This window comes from Cupressus sempervirens, chromosome 1 (genome assembly GCF_028749045.1).
Source record: "Cupressus sempervirens isolate cs-2001-9-10 chromosome 1, ASM2874904v1, whole genome shotgun sequence".
Classification (NCBI taxonomy): domain Eukaryota; kingdom Viridiplantae; phylum Streptophyta; class Pinopsida; order Cupressales; family Cupressaceae; genus Cupressus; species Cupressus sempervirens.
In genome coordinates, this window is record NC_143118.1 from 137,743,714 (window position 1) to 137,750,337 (window position 6,624).

A 6,624-nucleotide genomic window follows, 5' to 3' on the forward strand; every position below is an offset into this window, starting at 1 on the left:
CTCATCCCAATAATTCAAGGAAGTTGATACCCAATACCTATAATTTGCATAAAATCCATGCATGTACAAACACAAAATTCTAAACTAAATAGGCAACAACAGGAAGTGATTCATCGTGTAGTTCCTGACTAGCAGGTGACTATGACTCCATTCTTCAACCACATCAGAAACATCAAACATAAATAAAACATACATGCACACATACACATGCAAGTATGGGGTAAGTATCCATAGACATCGCATAAAAATTATTCATCTAACTAACATCATTAAATAACTGAAATCACTGAATGAACATACATCTATCATCATTGAAACAATCTATCATCATTGAAACAATCATGAAATAACTGAATGACTAACTAAACATACATATATCAACTGATAATGAAATAAATTTAATCTAATCCAGTAACCAAGAACTGATAATCATAAAACACAATCAGAAAATTGGCCTAAGAGAATCCAACAATACAATCTTTAAAGTCAAGTAGGGGTAGGCATTACAATTTCCTTCAACATTTGCTTCATTGTAAGTTTGGTTAATAAGTGATAACATTTACACACTAAATGGGGATTAAATGAACCTAAAAAGATAATTATTTTGATGTTTTCACCCATGCCTCGAGTGCTTGTATAGACTAGGATGGGAGTAGAGAGAACACATGGTTGCGACCTTGCATTCCATAGTATGCCTCATCAGTATGAGAGGATACTAGTGGTCGCATGAGATCAGTATGGACCCGTGGAGTTTAGCTAACTGCCAGGGTAACTTGTACGTGATAAATATGATGACACTTTCCCGTTTGCATAGTAGGTTTCCTACATGTCATTGTGTGCCTCTGGAAATTAGATGTCGGTTTTGTGATTGGAACCTTTGAGTTAGTATACTTCTAAGATTCCAAGACTTATAAAGATTTGTGCTATATGTTTTGATAGCCTGTTTGGGACTTGAGATTATCTCCTCAGCACGGTGGGTGTGGACCACTTAGGTTCCACGCGGTCGGGTGGTAGTGTTTTTCCACTCTTATCATTTGAGATCCGTCTGAGACATCGTGGCTGGAGTATTCTTGGTTGATATTTATCTTCATTATGTTCTTGAAGCATTATGATAGATGATATACCCTATGATGGATGTATTTACTAGTATGTTTCTTATATTAAATGTGAGATGATGTTATCTTATGCTTTACTTTGCATGTTAGATTACTTTCTGCATATGATGTAGTATGATTTAGGAGTGACATTCCTACTATGTTAATACCAATGATCTCTTCAATGCTTTGGAATGTTACGCACGAAAGGATGGCTAGGATCCACAATGGTCTAATGATGCTATTTACGGTTGGGAGGAACCGTGCACTTAGTTATTCATGTTTGTGATATATGGTTATCTTTTATGATGGATGTTTATATCTTTATGATGATGATGTATCATGTATGATATGTGATTTTATTTATGTTATTGCATCATGGATTAGTATTGGATGTTGATGTACTTTATTTACATAGATGCTTTATTCTTTCAAGCTTTTCATACCCTGTGACATGTATAGTGGATGATTGAGCAATTTGAAATGTAATTACAAAAAGGACACTTGTAATATTGTTTAAGAACTTTGGATGTATCATTATTATTTCATGTGGATGTAGTATTAGATGGAAACATAATTAATGATGTTAGATGAATAGGTAATTTAGATGTGATACAACGTTAAGGGATCTTTAAAGAATGTAACTTGTTATATGTGTTATGTTTACTTTCATTTGAATTGTTGCTATTGCTTCCACAATTGTTATGAATGGTTTATCTTTCATGTTTAAAAAAAAAAAAAAAAAAAATTGTTTGCCAAACTTAGTGAAATTATAGATTAATTCTTTGGATCCCTTGGTGGGGCATTACATTTGCAGCTCTCTAAACCAAATCTTTTCAACAAGTCTTTCGTATACTTGTCTTGTAAAATAAATATCCCATCTTTGCTCTGTGCAATCTGCAATCCTAGGAAAAACTTCATTTCTCCTATCATGCTCATTTCAAACTCTTTTTTCATCTCTTCAAAAAACTTATCACTTTCTTTATCATTTCCTCCAAATATTATGTCATCCACAAATATTACAATGATGAACAAACCATCATCAACTTTTCTCGAATATAAATTACTATCTACTGTACCTTTAATAAATCCAAGCTTAGACAAATACCTGTCCAACCTTGCATACCAAGTTCTAGGTGCTTACTTCAAATTGTACAATACTTTCTTTAATTTGGATACCATCTCTATTTCTTCTATTAGAGGGAGTCCATTAGGCTGCTCAATGTAGACTTCTTCATCAAGTTCTCCATTCAGAAAAATTGACTTGACATCCATCTGATAGACCTTGAAATTCTTGCTTGCTGCATAAGCCAAGAACATCCTTGTTGCTTCCATTCTGGATACAAAAGCATATGTTTCCTCATAATATATGTCTTCTTGTGTGAGTACCCCTTGCAAACAAGTTTGGCCTTGTTTCTCACAACTTCTCTTTGATCATTCATCTTATTCCTGAATGCCCACTTGGTTCCTATCACATTCTTGTCTTTAGGTCTAGGAAGTAATTCCCACATCTCAATCTTCTCAATTTGATACAATTCTTCTTTCATAGCTTGAATCTAATGATCATCCTTACAAGCTTCATTATGCTTTTAGGTTCCACTTAATAAATTAGACACAATTTGTCATTCACTATTTTCCTTGTCATCACACCTTTATCCTTGCTCCCAATTATCTCCTTTAGAGGGTGATTCTTTTTCATGTTTCTGCTAGAGGTAGGAGTTGTCATCTCAACTCTTATCTCTTCTCTAGGTTTAGAGCCATGTTCTTCTCTATGCTCAACATATACATCATTCTGCAAGTCATTGTTAGTCTTAAAAAGAACTTCAACATTCTATTTAAAAATTCCAAAATTATCCTCTTTTTTATCAGAATTATAATCTACCATCTTTTCTTCAGTACCAAACTTTTCATCAATTCTTACATTTGTGCACTCAACTATTGTCTTAGTTCTATAGTTGAAACATCTGTATGCCTTACTCTTTAATAAATAGCCAGGAAACATACCTTCATCACTTCTAGGATAAAACTTACCAATGTCATCTTGTCTCTTAATGTAATATTTTCTCTTAAATATTCTAAAATATTTGATTGATGATGAATGACCAAACCATAACTCATAGGATGTATTTCTCATACGTTATCTAATCTGTAATCTATTTAGAGTGTACATTTCTATATTAACTACTCTCTAGAATATCTTTGAGACATCATTCTCAAATAACATCGCCTTAGCTACTTTTCTACAAAGTTATTTCTTCTCTTAACAATCCCATTTTGCTTAGGTGTCCTAGGTGCATATAGCTATCTTTTGATTCCATTCTCTTCACAAAAGATGTTGAACTCTCTAGAGGTAAACTCTCCTTTGTCCAATCTTAAATACTTAATCTTAACACCAGATTCATTTTCAACTTTGTTCTTAAATATCTTAAAATTCTCAAAAGCTTCAAATTTCTCTTTAAGAAATGCTACCCACATCATTATAGTGAAATCATCAACAAAAATCGTAAAGTACCTTTCTCCATAAAATCATCTTGTTCTTGAAGGACCACTCAGATTTATATGAACAATCTCCAACTTCTTTGTAGTAGTAAACTTCTTTCTAGGAAAGGACACTTTCTTCTATTTAGCCAAAATACATTCTTTGCACACGAAATTAGTAAGCTTTATCTTAGGAAAATCTCTAACTGCAAACGTGTTGTTAACCTTCACAATATTATCAAAGTTTATATGACAGAATCTCCTATGCCATAACCAACTATTATCAACTTTTGCAACCAAACATGTCGTTTCAATAGGATTTAACTAAAATACATTACCTCTGGATCTGGTTCTAGTTCCAATCATCTTTCCATCCTTATCCTTCATAATGCAGGTCTTCTCTGTGAACTGTAATTGATATCCCTTGTCCACCAATTGTCCAACAATCAACAAATTATGTTTCAAACCATCAACAAAATAAACATTATTAGTGTTAGTCCTTCCATCTAAAGTGATGGATCCAATCCCTGTAATGTGAAAAGCTACATTGTTACTAACCCTAACAATACCTCCATCATAATTTTTGAATTTAATAAATTTATTCATATCACCAATCATGTGATGTGAACAACCACTATCAATTATCCAATTTGACTTCTTTTCAACCTAGTAAATAAAAGCTCTTTCTTCTCTAATTTCTCTATCTAGATCATCTTCCTTATTGATAGCCACAAATCCTAATTCATCATCACTTTCACTCTAACCTCTTTCATCAGATTCTTCGCCCTCATTAGCATACAAATAATTTCTATCCTTATCTCTTATAGGCTTAAACTTTCCTTTAAACTTTTTCTCTCTTTTAGGACATTTAGATGCATAATGACCATATTCTTCACAAGTCCAATACTTAAATATTTTCTTACCATCTTTCTCTCTTCTTACCCAAAGGGCTATTCCTTGCTTAGTCTTTTTATCTTCTTCATATTTGCTACTACTGGAAAAATCTTCTCTTGTACTTGCACTTCTTGACAGATTAGGTCAAATGTTCAGAGCACTAAAAGTTGTCTCAACTTTGGCTAGTTCTCTAGACTATCTAAATTCTACTTCTATAGACTCTAACCTTCTAAGCAATATTTCCTTTGTGAATTCTTTGGTGTAGGGCATTACTAGCTGAATCATATGAGATATTTTCTTGAATGGTGGTATCAAACTTTTTAAGATCTTCCATACAACCTCATTATCTTCTTTAGATCCACCTAGAGATTGGATTCCTATAACAATTTCTAATATTCTATTCTTCTCATAGATTCATCTTTTGTCATCTTAGCATCTTGAAATGTGCAAATCCAATTTTTCAATCTCATTCTTTTTGCATGATCATCGCATTCAAAAGTAACTTCTAATGCTTTCCAAATTTCGTGAAAACTTTATAATGTTTTTACCTGATTGTATTCATTCTCTATAACAGCTGATAGTAGGGCTTCTCTGGTTCTCATGTTACACATGAACATATCTCTTTCTCCCTCATTGCATTCCTCTAGCTTTTTTTCTTCAACAATTGCCTTCTTAGCTTTTTTCAAAAGCCAATATCTTGAACCCATGCACAATAGACGAGTCTTCATCTTTTCCTTCCAACTATCATAGTTGGCCCCATGAAATCTTGGACTATCCTTCCTAAACATATTCGCCATAGGTCTCCTAAAGCTCTTACGCCTTATCTTCAAGGATCTAATGCTCTAATAACAATTGTTAGAATATATATAGTCTACTGATATAACTTGTGGGGGAGGGGGGGTGGTAAATCAGTTATCCAACTATTATCACAATCATTAACCTTAAAAAAACTTAACCATACGAGTAATATAAACTTAAACCACAAAAAAATACTCATACACAATTAACACCAGATATATTAACTTAGGAAACCCTTGATCAAAGGGAAAACCCCGATGGGGATGGTGCCCATGAGATGATGTACTAATATGAATATTCCTTGTTAGAGGATAGACCCTGTTAGGATTCTGTTACAACATTCAGTACATACATGAGTCCCTATTAGGAGACTTTGAATCCCTATTAGGAGATTCCAACCCTATTAGGAGTTGTAGAAGACAACTGGACCCATTGCCCAAATAGCTTCAAGGATAAGATCAATGAACCCACTATCCGAATGATCTCTGTATTATTCCTTGAAGAATAATAGAACTTAATTTTACTTCTTCCTCTTTACTTGCCATGTCAACAAGACCTTTTCTCCTTCAAATCTTGTAACTAGATCTCATACTATGCATCCAATGATCCCTTGGATCGCTTACACTCATCGTGCAAATGCTCTGCTTCTTTTCGCACTTCACACTACTTCTTCACACTTGGATACTTTTCCAATTAAGGAAAACATCTTTCCTTTATACCACATCTTCATAATAATTCCTTGAGTTGGCCTTGAGGCTGTCCCAATTAATTATAAAAAGATAATTAATTAATTCACAATTACAATAGCACTATTGGCTCACAATCTATACAAAAATACACACGCACAATACCAAGTCTTGTGCAGTTGCTGACATCACCACACAAATGTTCTCTATCACTATGTGATTGCGCATCTCTTCATTACATCTCAAATGAAAGATAGTGATCAATCATTAGAACACTATTTTCCAATATTTTGTTTCTGCACTGCTCTTAGTAAATCAGGTGTAACTTCTATATATCATCGACTTAGACTTAGTGCATTTAACCACATGATTAGGACAACCACCAAAATATGTCCTTAACTGCACATCACCTAAACCTTCCTCAGTTACTGCACAACATAAGATCTCTGGTTGCTATTCTTCTAGTCTTTACAAAATTACTATTATGTTGACATCAATGAAAAAAAAAGTCATGAATGCAACATATCAATACTCTCCAATGCTTAGGATACTCCCCCAATGTAGTATCGTTAGCATTCATGCTAACATCCCTACCGTCACACTTAACATTGCACTCAAATTGGGGAAGAAGTGCTTTGTAAGGAAGGATAATTTTATATAATTTGTATTCCTTA